The sequence below is a fragment of the Aricia agestis genome, chromosome 14 (genome assembly GCF_905147365.1).
Source record: "Aricia agestis chromosome 14, ilAriAges1.1, whole genome shotgun sequence".
Lineage (NCBI taxonomy): Eukaryota > Metazoa > Arthropoda > Insecta > Lepidoptera > Lycaenidae > Aricia > Aricia agestis.
Window position 1 is genome coordinate 7,270,276 of NC_056419.1, and position 22,221 is coordinate 7,292,496.

The 22,221-nt window shown below is 34.6% G+C and overlaps 1 protein-coding gene across 1 annotated transcript in view; it reads left to right on the forward strand.

The window, feature by feature from the left end:
- The first annotated feature begins 8,422 nt into the window (after positions 1 to 8,422).
- Positions 8,423 to 22,221, forward strand: part of LOC121733731 — a 140,043-nt gene continuing 126,244 nt past the window's right edge. The window contains exon 1 of the mRNA XM_042124084.1: positions 8,423 to 8,531. The gene's annotated coding sequence lies outside the window, so the exon portion shown is untranslated. The remainder of the gene's footprint in view (positions 8,532 to 22,221) is intronic.

Genomic DNA, 22,221 nt, shown 5'->3' on the forward strand with positions numbered 1-22,221 from the left:
AATTGCTCCCAATGCTCGGCTTTTTAATACTTGCCTCATAAATATTAATAACCGTGCGGTTGAGGCTGAGAAACGCCTGTCCCTAATTAGATATTAACAATGTTTTCTAAAATTAGAAGTAAGTTAAGGCCTAAAGGTTGTATTTGCATACAATTTTGCATATTATTTAATTACTTGATATAAACACATTATGATATTAAAATGTGCCAAATATTATGCTATGTAATTTTATTATGTACCCACTACAGCGAACTTAGTATATTTTTATCATAAAAGTAGTATTACAGTTCATTACACATACATACAGTTCTAGGACCTTGGTTAACGTTACATTCTATATAATAGCAAATTTACATATTGTATCAGTAGATAAAAATGTAAATATTATAAAAATCTTTGTTAATTAATTAAACTGAGTTAAAATGTTACTGCTTCGTATTAAATTATCCGCTGTTTAAAAAAATCAGCCAAGTGCGAGTCGTACTCGCGCACAAAGCACTCCGTATTAATATAGAGGAAAAAATGGCTAAAAATTGTGTTTTTGTATGGAAGCCCACTTTTTTTATTTTTTATTTTATTTTATGATTAATTATTATTAAAGTATAAATACAACTTTATTAAGATATTTATATAAGAGTATTTTGTAAACATTTCAAGTGCCTACCTATTGCCATTATTGATATCGGACATAATATAGCAAACAAATTACGTTTGTTGTATGGGAGCCCTTAAATATTTAATTTATTTTAAGTAATTGTTGATATACACAATCTGTAAAATTTTCAGAAATCTAGCTATAGCGGTAGCGGTAGACGGACAGACAGACATCGAAGTCTTTGTAATAGGGTCCCGTTTTTACCCTTTGGGTACGGAACCCTAAAAAATTAAGCGTCTACTTAAATATCTTTAACTCTTTAACTAATCTTGTCTCCCCTTCAAGAGCGAGTCAATGTCCCATCTATAAATCGTATTTCAAGCCTCTTAAATAACCTTAATTCTAAAATAATTGAACTTAAAATGTATTTTGAGAATTTATGCTGAAGTCGGATGACGTTACATCTAGAACTAAAATGACGTCACTATTTTTAGGGTTCCGTACCCAAAGGGTAAAAACAGGAAAGTAGTTATATTACTGAGACTTCGATGTCTGTCCGTCTGTCCATCTGTCTGTCTGTCCATCTGTCCGTCTGTCCGTCTGTTTCCAGGATGTATCTTAAGAACTGTAAAGTGTAGCTATAGCTAAAATTCTGAAATTTTCACAGATTGTGTATTTCTGTTGCCGCTATAATAACAAATTCTAAACACAAAATAAAATTAATAATCAAGGGGAGCTCATACAATAAATTTATACAATAATAAATTAAGTGATTTTTTGGCCTTTTTTTGCTCGTAATCAATAACGGCAACGGGTAGGCACTTGAAATTGGTACGGGTCCTTCCCGTTTCATACCACAAATTTTTCATACCGCGGTATGAAACAGCGAAGTACTGTTTTTGAATTGCCTGTTTCATACCGGCGTCCGAAACAGCGAAGACCTTTTTTGAATTAGTCGATTCGTACCGCAGCGCAGATTTTAGTACAGTCAAACTCAAAATATCTATACATATTATATAAATTATAAAATAATAAAATATTTTATTTTATTTTATTATTTATTATTATTTTTTATTACATATTATTATTTTATACGATTATTTAAATTAAATAAATTCATCTCAGAGAAACCAAATACATATTGGGCAATTTAATAATGGTATACTAGGACTAAGTATTATTGTGCTTTAATAAAAAAACTTGATGATGTAAAAAATTCAAAAAGATCAACACATTCAATTGAAACAAATCAAAGAATATGAATCGAGCAAACGGGTCACCAGATGGAAAGCAACTTCCGTCGCCCATGGACACTCGCAACATCAGAAGAGCTGCAGTTGCGTTGCCATCCTTTTAAGAGGGAATAGGGTAATAGGGCAGGGGAGAGTAGGGAAGAGAATAGGGTAGGGGATTGGGCGGTGGGCCTCCGCTAAACTCACTCACTCGGCAAAACACAACGCAAGCGCTGTTTCACGCCGGTTTTCTGTGAGCTCATGGTATTTCTCCGATCGAGCCCGCCCATTCGTGCCAAAGCATGGCTCTCCCACGTCACAACCATACAAAAATTTAAAAAAACTAGTGGTACTACGGAACCCTACCTATATTGCGCGTGGCCCGACCCGCACTTGGCCGGTTTTTTTATTTGTATTTTCTAAACTATCTATTTTCATGAAAAAAATCAATGCACACTGTGAGGGCACTTTTGCGATTGACAGCTCCCGGACCATAAGTACATTTATATTCTTTTTGATAATTTAAAATTAATTATATTTGTGTTAGGTTAATTTTAAAGTTCTATTACACATAGAACTTTTAGAATCAAGCTGTGATTCTATTGTTAGAAGTCTGATAGTATATTAATATATTTTTTGATTTTGAAAAAAATACACTTCTTTATACAAAATATTTTTTTATTTCTTCTTGTTACTACTTTTTTATACGCCAGTATAAATAAGTGATTAGACTAAAAATATTTAATAAAATTCATGGTACGAATCCACCCATACCAAAAAAGAATTCGTCGTTTCATACCACTCCAAGCACCGCGTTACGAAACAGGCAATTCAAAAACAGTACTTCGCTGTTTCATACCACGGTATGAAAAATAAGTGGTATGAAACGGGAAGGACTCTTGGTACTCGCAAAGTCCTCAATGTTTGCACTTTAATAATTAATAATAAAATAAAAATAAAATAAATAATGAAGGGAGTCCCACAGTAGAGAAAACACATTTTTTCCAACTTTCGCTTTATAACGAATGGTTCCGCATTCGTGCGTGAGTTCGACTCGCACTTGGCTGATGATTTAAATCAATATTTCCACTAATGATAAAAGACAAAAAGTTTGTTAAAAATAATTAGACTCCCTAGTTTGGGAATTAAGGTAAAAAGACTTTACTCTAGTGCGAAGGAGTCACAATAGATCCTCATGGGTCGCAGTGACATCAGGGCTACAGCGACCTGCCTTCTTTAAAAAAAAAAAGGTAAAAATAAATGGTAGAAGGACTAAGAAAACTTTTTATTGCGGAAATGCACTGTTGATTCTATTTTGGCCTTACAGAGTCGCGGGAAACGTGTAGTTGCAAATAAATCGAATGGTATGAGACGCCTACAGACTTTGGCATTGTCAAAAGGTTACTTTAGCTTGCAAGTATCTATTGACATTTGAGCACTCTGTTGTCTACATCCGTGTAAAATATTTTATTGAAGTCAAAAATAGGTGATATTCGAACAATAGTTTGAGGTAAAATTATTGATCCATCCTAAGAAGATTTAACAGTGAAAGTTAAAATACGAAAATGGAGGTGGACAGGCCATATATTGAGAGGAACAGAAAAGTGGAGTAAAACCATCCTGGATTGGTGTACCCAAGAACTGGAAAAATGAAGAAAGGAAGACATTTTAAAAGATGAACAGATGATATAAAACATGTAGCAGGTAGCACCTGGACCAGACTGGGGAGGAACAGGGAAAGGTGGAAAGCCTTGGAGGAGGCCTATTGCCAAAAGGGCAAACAAGTTTAAGATAGAAAAGCAACAAAGAAACAAAAGAAAACTTTAGCTTGATAAAAAGGATAAAATAAATAAGATGTCCTTTCCCTGGACTCAAAGTATACCAAATTTTAGGGAAATCGGTTTAGCAGTCTGAACGTAAAGGGGTAACAGACAGACTGGCACATACTCGTTTACATTTATAATATTAGTATAGTTAGTTTAAAATATTTTGAAACCAATGAAAGGTATGGAAGGAGTTTTAATTAAAAGTATTAGTCACGTTAAAGTTTTTATCGAGTATTTTTCAAACTGTTTAGTTTTATAAATTATTTATACCGCTGCTGGTATTCTATAGTAATCTATATATAAAAACTCAAAGGTGACTGACTGATTGACATAGTAATCTATCAACGCACAGCCCAAACCACTGGACGGATCGGGCTAAAATTTGTCATGACGTAGGCATCCGCTAAGAAAGGATTTTGATAAATTCCAACCCCAAGGGGTTCAAATAGGAGATGAAAATTTGTATATAATAATACTTCTTAACGCGAGCGAAGCCGCCGAACCTTTTAAATGGCTGCAGTTTCTGAACACACCGCTAAAATAGAAAAACGTTCTTATTATTTTTATATCAGTTTTACCTAATATAAAAAACCTACTAGGTCTTCATGACGCTCGACTGACTACACAATTAGCACCCACCCCTCCCCTACTAAGAATTTTGTGCAAACGAAGTTGTGGGTAACATCTAGTATTTTAGATTCATAGAAATTTATTAATAATGCCATTTTCTCAATATTTACTGAACTAATACTTAAATATGGCACGGAGAATAACCTTCCCACGAATATTTTCCCTTCCCTATACATTTGCGAGTCGAATATATTACAGGAATACGAAAATATCCCTTTTACCAAACCACCGACTCACGCTATACATAAACATGTAATTTTATGACAGTACAAACCGGGTTGAAGTTAGCCGAATACGGAATATAGTCTCTTGGATTTGAGCTTGATTTTCGACCTTTAACATATGAATCTGCCCACACGGCTGATGGGAACATCTGGGGGCACGGTAGTGCTCCAGCGCCAAGTCTACAGCAAAGGCACGGCCGTACTTTTCTCGATGTGGTTCGCGGCTATTTCGCCCCACTATATCTTCGATGTTAACATTCTGTTAACAAAGCTAGGTATTTACACTTTCGGTGACTAGGAGCAAGTACTAAAACTAGCTTAACCTCCAAATTACATGACATTTTGATTAAGAGCAACCGCAGACTTACAATTTCAAGTTGGCTAACTAAATCGCATAGCATACCAATAGCTATAGCGACCTATGAGAGCTCGCACATTGCATCAAACTAAATTGTACAACTAAATAATTGGACACCGATCATATAAGAACCGCGATTCCTTTCCGATTACCTACAAATTAAAAAGTCGTCCAATTAAATTGTGAAACTACGCAATTTAGTTGTGCGATAGTCGGCCAACTTGAAATCGTAAGTCTGCGGTCGCTCTAATAATAATAACTATTGATACAGTCACTGAATTTTAATTCTAAAGACTTAGCTTGCAAGTGATCTGAAAACTTTTTACAATATAAAGATGCATAGATAGACTTGGCTTCCATTTTCGTACATTTCATGTTTTTGGTGGAATCGATATTACTAAATACACGCGCTTTATTGTGCTCACGAAATAACTTGTTGGTTCTGCTGAATAATCCTGCGATGTACGGTTTTGGTGTCGTCTCATTAATTATAACCTACAAAATAGTATTCTCATTAAATGTCATTGGTTTGACATTTTATGAGCTGTTATGATTGGTTAAAACTCCAAAGACCTGTTTGATGTAGATAGTTATATGAGAATACTATTTTTGATAGTACCTGTTGAATTGGAGATGTATTATAGTAGAGGAGGGGAGGGTGCTATTTTTGTAGTCACTCGAGCGTCATGGAGACCTAGTAGGTTTTGTACATTAGGTAAAGCTTATAAAAAATAATAAGAGCGTTTTTTTATTTTAACGGTGGGTTCAGAAGCTGTAGCCATTTTAATGTTTTGAAAAAGAAAATATATACGGAAAATTGCTTGTTTAGGTAAATTATGAATATATTTTAGACCACAAGGACTAAATTATTTAGTTTAGAGCAAAATAAAATATCTGCAAAGCTTAGTTCTTTATTTTTTTATTATTTTAAAATGTCCCTATAGGAAGCACCTAACCTTTGAATCGTCAGTGCTTTATATGGAAGCTTCTTTGGGGTATAATAAATATCCCCTATCTTAATCTGACAGATCCGACGACATTTCAATATTTAAAAAAAAAATTTACCCACCACGTGAGAAATCCGATTTCTATACCATGATAACTAGACACATGTCGGAAGCCTATGCAAGCTTAATCTGACACGCTCGAGCTACTCCCGAAATCCCCTCTTCCCGTCCCCAACTATTATGTATGTACCTGTATGTACTTTTAAATTAAATCTGGGTAACTGCATAAACTCCAAACTGAAGTTTATTTTGTTCAATCATCAAATTACTTTCTCTGAGTAATTAAAATTATTATTACTTAGAATTTAAATGCATATTACAATATTTTACAGGGTATATTGTAAAAACCTTGAAATTATTTATACATAATTTTAAGTTATACATCTTCTCACTTAAATTTAGAAAGGCACTAGTCATAAAGTCCAGCTCTGTTTCATTACACTAATAACACATAACAAACTAGCACAAAACGGCAAATGTACAACGCTCAGTCAGCGATGCTCGTATGTAAATTCTTCGTCCATTTTACACAAGAAAAATTAACCGCCCAAATGCATACTATAGATTGAGCGTGGGAGTGACAAATTGGCCGCCCACTGATGTTAGATCAGCTTTCCAGGATGTTATCCATCTTATTAGAATGCAAAAACATGGCGATAACCGTTTTAGCACGCCTTGGGTCAAGCGAAGTATTGGCTATTTTCAAAATAAATTCTTTACTGAAATTCGCGTTTGTTTTTCAAACTCCTCTACACCAGAAACTGTAACGTGACAGCTCAGACTTTCCAACATATTGCAGTCGAATATTTTGATGGGTTACGACTTTTTGACTCAATTAAGAAATTGAGTCGAAAAGTGGTAAACTTGATAGTACTGATCAAAAACGCTCGGATCTTCAACCGTACGCTAGTCGATATTTTACTACATAAAGGACACTTAACATCAAAAAAATTAGAAGTTGGCAAACATTGGCTATTTGAAATCCTAAATTGTAAACGCAACATTTTCTTCAGCGTCTGAGAGTGTCACCGCAACCTTGAGCCAGCACCCCCAGCCCCCTTACCCTGAAATGTGAATCAACAATATCAAATTTTCTCTCCTCCTGATGAAATGATTTAATATTGCAGACGTTAATATTTTGCATATAAATTCCCCCGAACGTGGGCAAATAATTTCAATATTTATCAAGACGTAGGTAATGGTAAATACGATGTTACAAGCTGGGGGCAAAATAGTAATAGGTTGTTACATAATTCATTCGAAAATAATACAATTTTTGTATTTAATTTATGTTATTCATTATTGTATCATATTGAAAATATTGTGCCATTAAATTTTATTCAATAAGGATACCCTGCGGGGCTAAAATGGTCGCTTTGGAGTTTGGAGAGTTTGGAATCATATTATTATGAATCATAATATTATTCATTTTTTTTAATCGGAAAATTCGTACTAATTTGACATTTGTCAATACAGTTTGGACAATTCATTTTCTGAATTGATTTGAGAGGAATTGCAAAATGCGACCATTTTAAGTCCGCTGTTTTGTATTAAGCACACATTGACCTTATTGTACAAAGAAGAACCGCGTAAAATAAACTTATTTAGATATTGTATTGATATTTGATTTACTAAATCAAAGCAGGAACGACTTTATGTAAGTAATCATTCTTTATAGTGATCTTTTACATTTAGAGATTAGTCCAATGAAGCGACATCGTCATGTTTGACAAAGCTTCTAAATAAAGAAAAAAAAAAAAAAGGAACGACTTATACTTTTTTTTCATTTTACTTTCAAACCTCGATATAACTGACAGTATAATTAATAAAAATCTACTTTAAATCTTTCTTGCAATTATACACAAGCCTGTTGTATTAAGCTTACTACAAATACCAATTCCTAGAATGAATTCATATGTTTAATTAACACTAAGTACACAACAATAGGAACCATCCACTTAAACGCTGAAATTACGTGGTAAATTACTAATATTTTTCTAGAATCTGGAACATGAATCATGAGCCTTAAAATGTGTCACACCAGCTGTAGCGAGTCACCACCCATGGGATATACGACTAAGTGTTTTTGAATTTCATATTATTTTTCTTCAGATTATCGTTTAAAATATATATTTTCTTAACAAAACATATGTCAACGTGTTTTGTTTGCAAAAATGAGAAAATTAAGGAAAATTAAGACACATAACCAATATAATTTTCTCTAAGTATTTGATATTCTTATGGGCAATTAATTTGACGAGATTTGAGTAAAAAAGAGACAAGAGTGAGATTCGGCGAAGCTTTAATTTGCCACATATTAAAAATATATTTTGTCGTGGTTTTTGCAACGAACAAAAGAAAAAAAGCAATTGCCTAAATGCTGTTAAACCTTTAGGAGATAAAAATTCATCATTACAGGAAAAAAAATTAAAAGAAATATGAATGAAACAACTTACAGATATTCTTATGGGTAATTAATTTGAGGGTTTCGGCGGAGGTTGTGGCGGGGCGGAACGGGGGCGCGCGCAGTCAGTCGCCGCCCGCCGTCGCGCGAGCCGCACGTGTCCCGCCACCCGCCCTGCCCCCCGCGCCCGCCCAAGCCGGCACAACAAAACCGGTACTCAGTGTTTTCCGACCGCACCGCGTTATCACATAACACGTAAGTTTGACGTGCTTTTTTTTAGTTTTATTCCTTAGTTATAAAAGAAGTTCTGCTCGTTTTTGTGCTAAGTGTTCAGCTGTTCTCGAGTATCGAGATTTGTTTCTTAGTTTAAAAAAAGTGTCGTCTGCTACGAAAAATAAAAGTGTAAAATGTTTGACGAACAGACAAACCGTCGAATTTATGCAGATTTTATTTTTTGGCATATTTATTTATTATCTTTAGCATAACTAATAGATAAGTAGTTAGTTAATAGGAAATGCAAAACGCTAAAGGTGAAACGAGATTTGTAGGCGAAATAAATTCGCAGGAAACCGAAAATTTTATTCCCGATCGCTTAATCTCCTAACGTCGGATTGTGACGTCACGATTAAGGACCAATACTCTAAAAGGCTTCGCCGAGTCAATCCAGCGCCGCGGTGACTGTGGAGAAAAATAAAATAAAATGTTCCAGTGAAATTATTAGAAATATTGGCTTACTGGCGAAAACTTTTACACTTTGTAAGATTCAAATAAAACTTACTCACTTATCAATTTAAGATATAATATTTAATTTAATTAATTTTTGAATAAATAATTTAAAGTTTCCATTTAAAGAGGCTTGAAATATTGATATTTCAAGCCTGAAGACTATGATTTCAAGACTATGATCGATTAATTAATTGTTTGACGAAATAAATAATTTGGTTGCGTTTTAGCTTCAAGACTCTGCATATAATGCACGTCAGTTGGCTTGTCTTTACATGAGCCCAGCTCGCTTTAACACAAATTGTGGATCGCTGATTTGGCCCCGGCTAAATGAAGCAGGCGAGATGGCTCACCGTGGCTTTGGCCCAGCTTGCAAGTAGTAGGACCCAGATATCTATGACATTGACATAATATCTATGACAGGATTTGACACGCCATAGAATAGAGGCCAGTCTGTTGGATTGTGGCATGCGAGGTGGGTCGCCGTTGTGACCTACGTTATGACTAATCTTGCTTTAGAGCATGAGGTGGCTTACCATAGCATATTATTATGATTCAGAGAGATAAAGCACGGAAGGTCCCATTTTATGGTCAAAGTAGCATTTGAGGTCACTAGTTGTACCTCATGAGCCGGCTTGCTTTAGGGTGTATGGCAAGCCAGCCGTAGCATATTATGACCAAGCTGGCTAGCACGAAGCTCTGAAAGGTTTGCCATAGTACGCGAGTCGCATAGCCGCTTTAAACACTTGCTTTGAACTTTTGGGAAAGTTTAGTGATGATTCATTAATAAAACGTGAACATGACGTCATTTTAGTTACGACTTGAATTTTTTATCTCGATGGTTGAAGAGAAGATACCAAGAAGTAGTATGGCATAATACATAAGACATACTACTTTTTTTTTAAATTAAATAAGGGGGCAAACGAGCAAACGGGTCACCTGATGGTAAGCAACTACGGTCGCCCACGCCCACTTCTAAGCATCTTATGAAAACTCTTCAATAATAAAAGCTCTTAATTAAAAACTTATAAATAAATTTTCAAGTTTTGCAGAAGAAAACGAAAACTTAATATTATAATCTTAACAACTCAAAATGTAAATAAATAAGAGCACGTCGTTAGGTGTGGAAACGTAGCAATAAATCATACAACCCCATACAAAAGGAGACGTGTAAGAGTGTCATGCACGTCTTTCACGTCAATGTATGTTTTTCATAATACTTGTAGCCGGGAAACAAGACTCCTGAGGGGAGTAAAATGGGCGTGTAAATTACGCGTCATTTTCAAGAAAATCTGAGTGTAGCGGAACAAGTTTTTGCGTATAAAACTTTTTAATTAAATAAGTTTTATAATCACGTTTTGTTGCGTTCAATTAATGTGTACAGCACAAAGTATATTGTAGGTAAATTATTTTGTTTTTGATAACATTTTAATAATAATAAATAATGTAGTTAAATAGTGAACACCTAAGTGGTCCAATCATCAACATCTGGGCAATCGGGCCATGATTCGGAGGTCGATTTACGCGTTGGAACAACAAAAACGTTGTATGATTAGGATAGTGCAGGTTTACCATCTGATTGTCTGACAAGTTAGAACGGTGTGCCTGATCTCTTGCTAGTCGTGGCTGTCATTTAATTGTGTTAATTCTATGAAGATCATCGGTCACCTAAATCAGTACAAAAATCACACGTTTTGCAAATTTTATCGCAAATATAAATATAGTGTATAGTCTTGACTTTTTACTTAATATTTTAGAGTATAACGAAGTCAAACGAGACAAAAACAACTTCATAAACTAGAAGAATCAGTGTTTATAAGATTAAGTAATTACTTGCAAATGGGTGTTTCTCCTCTTAACAAAATAAACAAATATACTTAAAGCGTGGGCGCAAATGGCTTCAGAAATACTAGAATGTAGGTAAATAAATTCTTGTTGATACTATATAGTAAGTAAATATATATTAGGGTTTAAAGGTTAGCTTGCCAGCCTTTGTAATTATAAAATACTAGTTTCTTACACGGTTTCACTTATGTTTATTGGGATTTATATAACTCTCATTTAAAAACTTACGTCGTCACCTTTAGTCTATCGACCGTCATCAATAGGCTTAGATAAATGTTTAATTTTTAGATTACGTTTCTAAACACACTAGGCCGAAAATACACTGCCGAAGTTCGGCATGATTACGCCCGCCAGCAATGCGCTACGCATACAATATAACGCGACGTTATTTCGGCATGGTGTGTCATCGGTAATTTAAAATACATTGTAGGCGTAATACTAATCATGCCGAAATTTGGCCGCGTAGTTTCGGCCTAGTGTGTTTAGACACTTATAGCCGACTGAAAGTTAAACAAAAGCTGCAAATAAATAACTTTGTCAAGTTGTCAACCCTAAATCTACCGAATTCATGATAGGATTTATCCAAAAACGTAAACATGGGCATTGGGCAGGCCAAACAAATTTATATATTTTTAGCTCACGATAAAATATTCGCATCGTCAAATAAAGCCTTTGTTATTTGAACAAGCTTTGTGAGAATTTCCCTAGCGGTACACAGGGACATCCATACTTCCATACTAATATTATAAATGGGAATGTGTGTCCGTCTGTCTGTTTGTCTGTCTGTTACTTTACTCACGCCAAAACCGCTAAACCGATTTAGCTCAAATTTGGAATGGAGAATCTAAGAGTCCCGAAAAAGGATATAGGATACTTTTGTACGGACAAATCTACGATTCCCGCACGATAAACGAATTTAAGCGTAGCGGAGTTGCGGGCGTCACCTAGTTTTTTATTTTTATTATTATAATTTGGGACCGTCTATGCCCATATCCTTTTTTTGTTATGTTGTTCTTCGCACCAAGGATAATTGATACAGTATTATTAATTGTAATAATTATAATCCGTCTCGCCATTGACTTTTTTTACGGTTCCGTACCCAAAGGGTAACAACGGAGCCCTATTACTGAGACTTTTATGTCTGTCCGTCTGTCTCCAGGCCGTAACTCAAGAATGGTAATAGCTAGAGAGAGAGTTGAAATTTTCACAGATTATGTATTTCTGTTGCTGCTATAACAACAAGTACTAAAAACAAAATAAATTAAATATTTAAGGGGGGCTCACATACAACAAACGTGATTTTTCAAACATTTTTTGCTCGGTATCAATGACGACAACAGGTAGGCACTTGAACTGTACACAAAATACTCAGCTGTATTTATATTTTTATAATTAATAATAAAATTTAAATAAAATAAATAATTAAGGGGGCTCCCATACAAAAAACAAAATTTTTACTATTTTTGCTCTATATAGGAGTGAGCACACTAAGACGGCCCGGAAATCCGCTGCGCCCCTACACAATGTGCGATACGCGCATCCGCTTCCATACAAATTGTATGGAGGCGGATTTTTGCGATGAGCCCCGGCACGCTGAGCCCCGTCACGGCCCGTCTCAGTGTGCTCATTCCTTATTGGTACGGAACCCTTCGTGCGCGAGTCCAACTCGCACTTGGCCGATGATTTTAATATATTAAATAATAGGATTGAATATAATATATAAACGTATATATTATATACGCAACTCCGTTGCGCCAAAACTCGTTTATCGCGCGGGGACCGTACATTTTTTCGGGACAAAAAGTATCACGCTATGTCCTTTCCCGGGACTCAAGGTATCTCCATGCCAAATTTCAGCAAAATCGGTTGAGCAGTTTGGGCGTGAAGAGGTAACAGACAGACAGACAGACAGACACACTTTCGCATTTATAATATAAGTATGGAAGTATGGATAACAATATAATTTTTTCTCTTTTATAATTTGTATGTATAGTAATTATAAACTTTATGTTTTGAATGGTGTGGTCCCAGTGTGGCGGCCAGTAGATAATATGAATACTCGTAGTAGCGTCATCTAGTTTAGACATATATCAAGTGCGAACTCCAGTTGGAACACTCCAGTGAGATGTGTAATTCTTAATTGTAAATGAAAAGTTAAAAATATTCGGCGAAAAATCTCACGAGGCGGGAGAAAGCGGTTGGCAACATGTAGTTGGCAAACAAACTCTACATTATTTAATATTTTTTATTTTACATTTTGTGGTGCTTGAGTGTAAATTGTAAACTATGGCTTTACAACCTGCACAATAATAACATAGGCAAATCAACTTAATGTAGTCTGCAAGTTTGTTGCGCTGATATTCATTTATCACGGGGAACAAAAACTATCCTATGGTGGTGGGTTAAAAAAAAGTTATTTTCGAATATTGAAATGTCATCGGATCTGTCAGATTAAGATAGGGGGGATGTTTAGTATACCCCAAAGATGCTTCCATATAAAGCACTGCCGATTCAAAGGTTAAATTAGCCTGTAGGGACATTTTAAAATATAAAAAAATAAAGCTTCATATTTTCCTAAATAAGCTTCGCAGTTATTTTATGTTGCACTAAACTAAATGATTTAGTTCTTGTTGTCTAAAATCTTGTTATAATTTACCTAAATAAGCAATTTTCTGAATATCTTTTTTTTCATTATTTTAAAATGGCTGCAGTTTCTAAGCCCACCGCTAAAATAAAAACGCTCTTATTATTTTTTTATCAGTTTTACCTAATGTAAAAAACCTACTAGTTCTCCATGACGCTCGAGTATAAATAAAGAAAATAGTTTTATTTCTGAATAAATTTAAATAAAAAACTTGAGAACGCTCTACACATTACCGGTTCGGGAACCCGGCGAGAACAACCGGCGTAAAGAAACTCGCACGGGACAAAAAAGTATTAAATTATTGTTATTTAAAAAAATAAAAATTAAAAATAACTGATATATAATAAAATATAACAAATCTATACAATGTAAAAAGTTATAAATATTATCGAGGTATTAATAAAAATCGCTTTAGCGGCTTCACCACAAAAGGGAAAAAGACAGAAAGATATTTTCGCATTTATTATATTTAAAAAAGTTGGCCAAGTGCGAGTCTGACGCACGAAGGGTTCCGTATCGTTATAAAGAAAAAAAATATGTTTGTATGACAGCCTTAATTATTTATGTATTTTAATTTTATTATTATCTATTTAAAGTACAAATGTAATTATTTTGTGAATATTACAAGAGAAAAAGGGCCAAAAATCACGTTTGTGGTATGGCAGTCCCCCTTAAATATTGAATTTATTTTGTTTTTACTTTTTACTACTTATTGTTTTATCAGAAATACAAGATAATCACACAATTTCAATCTTCTATCTATTATCGTTATTTAGATGCAGCCTGGAGACAGACAGACGGACAGACAGCGAATTCTTAGTAATAGGGTCCCGTTTTCACCCTTTGGGTACGGAACCCTAAGAATTATAAAACGAAACGCCTATTGGCACTGCTGCATTATGCAATCATTTTAAATTTTAATTTTATCAGGAGCTCAAACGTTAAAGACGAATTTGAATTAATATTCGGTGATTATTATGGTAATTAAAGTATTATTTATCCAGTGTAATTAGTACGGTACGGACTACGGTAATCTTCTAGTTACATAAGCTGTCAACATCTTATTACAACTCGAATGAAAAGAACAAAATTCGTAATGAATGTCTTCAACGCTCTCAGCCAGAAAACATCTAAATATATTTTATATTACGTGACTTGTATATCCAATAAGATAGCATATTTTGTATTAAAATTGTAATTTTGTTGTCTTCTTCCTATTCTGAAATCGTTCATTCCTATAGGAATAAAGGAGAGAAGACATTTAAAGTCCTACAATATTTTAATTTTGACAAAATCACTTTATAAGTTTATTATTTAAAACACCCTTTAATTAATAAAATATTTGAATTAAACATTACTCATTTTTGAGATATGGATATAGCTATAAATAATTAAAGAACTGAGTTTATTAATAAACGTGCTAAGTTTGGCTAAAAATGAAAGAACGCTTAATTATTTTTCTATACTCGTTTGTTATTGACGTCATAGAACCGATGGATATTAAAAATGCAATAACTACTATAACAAAAATATTGGCATTATATTCACATCTATTATGTTCGCATTCACAGGCATTTCACCCCTGGAGTACGTTACATGCAAAAGAGCATTCTTGACTGCTCTTGAATGTGGTGCCAATTAGAGGTGTAAGTTCTCAACTGCTTCAACTCGTTGATAATGTCACCTAGGTGTTGTAATCACTCGCACAAAGGTTCTAATTATACCTTTAACCTTAAGCTTACTCGACACTAGACTTTGCCCTTAACTTTGCTCGCGCACAACTTTGTACAAGCGTAGGTTTTTCCGCGAAAACAGAGAAGAATCTCTAAAATCTATATAGAAGAATCTCTATAATCTATATTATATACCAAGGTTCACCTAGCCAGCGGTTAATACATGAAAAGGTCATAGCTACTTGTATACAGATGCACATTTATAATTATATTTTATAATGAGAACACAAATATGTATGTGGTACTAAACCCATTTAATTGTAATATTTTTGTTATACCATAATATTTAAAATTTGTCTTTTGCCCACATAAACTACTATAAATATGATTAAAATTAAATATTTATAAAACTAAGCTTTGATGTCAGTAAGAGAATACTATATGTGAATTTCACAAAATGAAATAAACATCAGTTCTGCCTTTTCGAACTTGAGACTATTATGTTATTCATGTTTATGATAGTTAATTATATTAAAAATTCATTATTTCTTTAATCTTTTAGATCTACATTTTTCATTTAACTTAAACATTTATTGTTTTAGAAAAATTTAAGTTACTTAAAAGTTTTAAATTAACATCTGTATAATAATTATTTTTTAATATTTATTTAGTAAAATGCTTCGAATCTTTTCATAGGGCTTTTGATAAATAATTATTTCATTAGAAAGTTGTTAAATGAAAGTATCTACATAATATGAAAATTGAACAACTATAATATATATAAACAAAATAGTATATAGGGGGTTTTGGGGGCGATAAATCAATCTAGCTAGGAAACATTTTTAGAAAATGTCATTTTATTCGTGTTTTTTTTATGAAACGAGCAAACGAGTCACCTGATGGAAAGCAACTTCCGTCGCCCATGGACACTCGCAGCATCAGAAGTGATGCAAGTGTGTTGCCGGCCTTTTAAGAGGGAATAGGGATTATCCTAGGGGAGGGTAGGGAAGGGAAGAGAAGGGAATAGGGGAGGGTAGGGAAGGGAATAGAGTAGGGAATAGGGCCTCCGGTAAACTCACTTACTCGGCGAAACACAGCGCAAGCGCTGTTTCACGCCGGTTTTCTGTGAGAACGTGGTAATTCTCCAGTCGAGCCGGCCCATTCGTGCCGAAGTATGGCTCTTCCACGTGTTTTATTGAATACCAAGCAAGCTCGGTCAAATAGCTAGTAATATTTTTGAACAAGAAACTCTATGCTTTTCTATAATGTCTATATACTCTATACATAGCGCATAACTCACTGTTCTTATCGATGTTATCAGATTATGCTTCTCAATTTTCTTTAATGCTACGTATTTCTGAAACATTACTTAAGCTTTATTGTTTTTGTTTTGGTGAGCAATTTGTGAGTAGTTTCAAAGTGATTTGTGCTATTTCCAAATTGAAATTAGGTAATTATGTACTGCCATACAACTCCGTAGTTTGATTTATATATAAGGCGTCATTAATACGCTATTCTAGCTGATTGAGTTGAACTTGATAAGTTAGAAATAGAGTTGTACTTTATCGAGTACTTTCTTTTTTGCCAAAAAGTCTTACGACTGCATTTAGAGATTCAATTATCATAATCATCAGCCTATTACCGTCCACTGCTGAACGTCCCCCAATAAGCGCCAACCATCCCGATCTTGGGCAGCCCTCACCCATCCGCTGCCAGTTACTTTCTTCAAATCGTCAGTCCACCATGCTGTGGGACGTCCTACACTACGTTTGCCTAGACGTGGTCTCTCTAACACTTGTCTGCTCAATCCACCGTCTTCCCGTCTGCAGACATGACCAGCCCACTTCCACTTCAGCGTGCTAATTCCATTAGCGATGTCGTTGACTTTAGTTCTCTGGCGAATGACTATTTATAGGAATTTTGTTCACGGGATATTCCCAACAGCTCTTTCCATAGAATTTAGAGATTAATGAACTTCAATTGATTATTTAGTTTGACAAGAAATGTATTATATGGTAATTTATGTGATAGCTTTCATGAAATTTCAAATTATTAGGGTTAAGTATCTAAACACACTACGCCGAAGTAACGCGGCTTAATTTCCGCATGATTCCGCCTTCAATGTATTTTAAATTACCGATGACACACTATTACGTCGCGGTCCGTCCGTATACAAACGCATACAAATCCGTTTGACATTGCGGACGTAATCATGCGGAATTTACGCCGCATAATTTTGGCCTAGTGTTTTTTGACCATAAAGTTAATATACCTAGCGGAAGCTAGCAAAGTTTATGGTTTAGACACTAAGCCCGGCCGCACATTGTCCGAAATTTCTGTTCAGAAACAGTTGAACGTCCGCGCTGTCTCTTACATTTTGTACTGAGCCGAGTGAGCTCGAACTCGCCAGAAGGATATTTCGGATAGTGTGCGGGGTGACGGTCCGGCGAAATTCAACTGTTTCTAAATGCAACTTCTTGTAGTTGCATTTAGAAACATTTACATGTCATAGAGTCATACCAAGAATCTTGCATTACAACTAAATGCAAGATTCTTGGTATGACTCTTGTTATAATAAATAGTTTATTTCACTCAGAACAAGCAAACTAAACTTACGTGCTACTAGGCTAACGTGAACCATAATATTCGTGTCATTTCAGCGGGTTTCACTGAGCGACACGAACAACGCATCCGTGCTAGGGATCCGACCACAATGGACTAATTACTGCACGCCGTTTAGACACAACTGACATTTATGTTTTTAAGTTTCAAATAGAACGCTGTTGTTGCTAGCCCAGAAATGAATCAATATCACTTACCCCTTACTTATAATAATAAAAATACATAGAAAATACGTATACTAGATCTGCCTCTCATTGTCTGGCACATTCAAATTTTCACTTGATAGGGAAATACAGTAAACCTTGAATAGTGAAGCTACGTTAAGTAAGCGGGCACTGCGTAGTACAATATCATAATTAATAAGTAAATGCAAATCTAATACCGTACCTGTGTCAAGAAACTCTTTAAACATATACTTAATATCTTTTTAAATGTTTTGGGATGAACCGATTTAGATGATTTGATATGGAGATACTTTGTGTGCTAGATATTTTTTTATCACGGAAATATTATGTACACATATTATTGCATTACAACGACGTTGCGGGCAAAATAAGCTATATAAATTATATGTACCTTCATAATTAAATAGAAAACCTTTTGTATTTTTACACCCACGCACAGGACGATTGTATCCCACGCCTTTACTGCATGAAAAATCATCAAAAAGGGTGTATTAATGGTCGTACAAAATTTTCACATCCAACCCTTTTTCTTATGGATAAATTCTGAGGAGTTCTGTGTAAAATTACATTATAGTATTTACATAAAATTATTATTTACATTCTGGAATGTCTATTTTTCTGAAATACGTTTTTACATAGGGATTTGAACTTTAATGACATTACCATACCTTTGAAAGCAAATGTATGGAGAATATGTCTAAAGATAGACGCAAAAATACGTTCTTTTGTGCCTTTTCACATTATGTTCCTTTTAGATACTACAATTTTTTTTATTTTTTTATTTGACCATTTATTTCAGGCATCTAGGCCCATAATACAAATACCTTACAGACTAACATACATATTCATGTTATAATAAATACCTTAAGGACTAACATACATATTATTATTATATAGGCAAGTACTTAAAACTACACTTTGTCACGTGTTGACGGCTACGTGACGCGCTTCGTTCCGAAGTCTCCCCCGGAACCTTCGGTAGACCACATCCATCGGCCAGAACTCCGGCGCCTCAAAGGTCGAAAGAAGATTCGTCAGTACTCTCACCACAAAGGAACTAAAGTTAATTTTGTGGCGAGACTGCAGACGCTCGACCCTCAAGCGCAGTGTCGTCTTCTTCTGGATGTAGTCCACGACGTGTTTATACAACATCTATATATTAATACGTGAGCTAAACACTTTGTATCCCTTTTGACGAAAAATGGGGAAACGTAGGTGAATGAAATTTTGCACAGTTATAGTTTATATAGTGAAGGAGTGCATCGAGCTAATATTATTTTGAAATTATGCTTTTATCATACATATTTTTTACAAATAAAACTTTACACAACTACAACACACACACTAGGAAAATGACAGATTTTTGAGTGACAAGCTATACTTACGATTTACACTCTTTTATTTATGGTTGAAGTCTGTTGACAACAAGGTGACAAATTGAACGGATTATAGTTTTTTTATTGAATCTTAGATACTATTAGACAATGCTTACACGGCCAGTCTGAGATCAGTTGAGTCCCAGAGACAAGAGTTGAAAAAATATGATAGAGTCAATATTTTTTACAAAATATAGGTAGTAGTCCTAATGTCGTTGAAACTAAGGTCGAATTTCGACCATTGGGCGATCTCTAGTTCCATTAAATACTAAAACCGGCTCAATCAATGGCCGCGCGTGATAGAAGTAGATCCTATACTGCGCCGGTGGGCTTGCTCTCCCTACGTTTCATGAATTTTAGATCAGGTCATGTGGTTACCAGTAACCATTTTTATTCATACAAAAACTGCGCAACGCTGCAATAAATACTTGCAACAATAAAACCAATACAACATATTGTGAACGATCGCGTCGCATGTAATAACAGGCTTAGCCTGTCTATTAGCGCCCGCCACCGGTGTTTACAGTGTAATGCTGCTAATTGTTAAATTGCAGGCTTTTGTGTAGAGCTGAAACTTTAGAATCTCTACTTAGGATCCAGATTAAGGATTTTGATATCGTTGCTCGTCTTTTTTCCTTCTACTTACGTTGTACTGATAGCGCTATTCGTAGAAAAACTAATATTATTGAGAACTATATAAGTAAATTAAATAGTATATTGCAAAAGCAAAATTGCTAGTTCTGTTAAGGGCCTGTATTCCCAGAAACGGACGATTTTCAAGATTTTAAAGTAACAGTAGACACAAAAATATAGTAATTTAAATTCTGAAAAAATATATGTGTTAGTTAAGGATCTAACACAGTGGAATTTATATTCCATTACACAATATCATGAACTTCACTCGATAGAAAAAATCCCAAAGTAACCTCTTCTTCTAACGAAATTTCCATACTATGTCCAAATTATTTGGAATTTTCAGATAATTTTTGCACTGAATTAAAGACAAAGAATATATCTAAGGTGTTTCGTTTTTTTGATTCGATTTAATTGATGTATAAAAAACGACGCTCAAAAAACTATAAAATAGCAGGCGCAAAGGTTCGGCTGGTACGCTTTCAGTCACACACTTTGCGCCTGCTATTTTATAGTTTTTTGATCGTCGTTTTTCAGAATTTAAATTACTATATTTTTGTGTCTACTGTCATTTTTAAATCTTGAAAATCGTCCGTTTCTGGGAATACAGGGCCTTAAATTGTAGGCTTCTGTTGAGCCGAAAATTTTAAAATCTCCACTTACGATAGTAATTGTGGATTGATATCGTAGTTCTTCTTACGTTGCGCGTTGTAAGTATTGATTGATTGATTGATATCGCACTTTGCACGTTTATTTCATAAGATACAGATATTGTTGAGAACTGTAAGTAAATTAATATATTGCAAAATCAGACGCACAAAGTTGCTTATTGTTAAACGACGTGTGTGTTAAATGATATTTAATTGCATCCTGATCAAAAAAATTTATATCGTTGTTTCTCTTTTATCGTTCTGTTAACTGTAAGCTAATTAATATATTGCATAATTATAAATTTAAATAAATATTTTCGTTCCTTAGTTAGATATTAATAATTCCAAGACTTGATATAATTTTAAGGAAGGATTCTATAATTATTATGAAGAGGACTTTCAATGCGATTTTTTTGCAACGCACTAAATAAAAAATCTATAACAATAATCCTGTAAACAGTACATCGTACGCTAATAATTGTTAATTATTGCTGACAACCCAATTACAATCTCGCAGTATTGTTCGAACCACCCGAGTTGTATCAATTAATACCAAATGTCTAAATTATGTAATTTCGAATGTTCACACGTTTACCAGCTAACTTATGACATTTACAACACTCTATACAGTGTGTAACAAAAATAAGTGATAATATTTTAGGGTGTGTACGTGTTCCTTGAAGAGTAACTGTAAAACTTTTACAGCGCTGAAAGACGAATTTTTTTTTCACTTTTGTATGGGCAAGGGCCCGAGCGTCACGAGTTTCCCCATACAAAAGTGAAAAAAAATTTTGGTCTTTCAGCGCTGCTACTTTCACAGTGAACTCTCTACAAGGAAAACGTACACACCCTAAAGTATTATCACTTATTATTGTTACACCCTGTATAGTGTTGTAAATGTCATATTAGTAATTAAAATTGCATTTTCCGACACCGAAACTAAATTGTTCACAATAACTTAATTTAGTTTCCAACGTAGGTTTCCAATATGAATTCGTTATGACCAACGCTTTTAGCAAAGTTGACATCGCTGATTATAATGACGTAGTCCCTGAACAAAAATGTATAAGATATCTACGAATTACCGGATCACGCGTTGTTTTCAAACAATATGATCTACTATCAAAGAAATAAATACATAGGCAGACATTATATTTTTTATACGTGGGAGAGCCATGCTTCGGCACGAATGGGCTGGCTTGACCGGAGAAATACCACGTTCTCACAGAAAACCGGCGTGAAACAGCGCTTGCGCTGTGTTTCGCCGAGTGAGTGAGTTTACCGAAGGCCAAGACATACTTGTGGCGGTACCCACAATTCGCCTAACATTCCTGCATCGCGCTATCGAAGTTTCGGAGAACGGCAAGATATATACAACGTCTGAAATGACGTCAGTGGACTTCGGCCTGACCGAGCATGCTTTCTCGCTCGGTCGGAAGATCTTCCTTTTCGGCCGCCACTAACAACGAATACTCAACTTGGTTGGATTATGTTAAACCCAGCCAATAGATCGCGACTAACATTGACTTGACCAAATTACATAATTCATCATTGGCCTTAAATTATCAATAATTACTGTGATGGTATGGTAGAT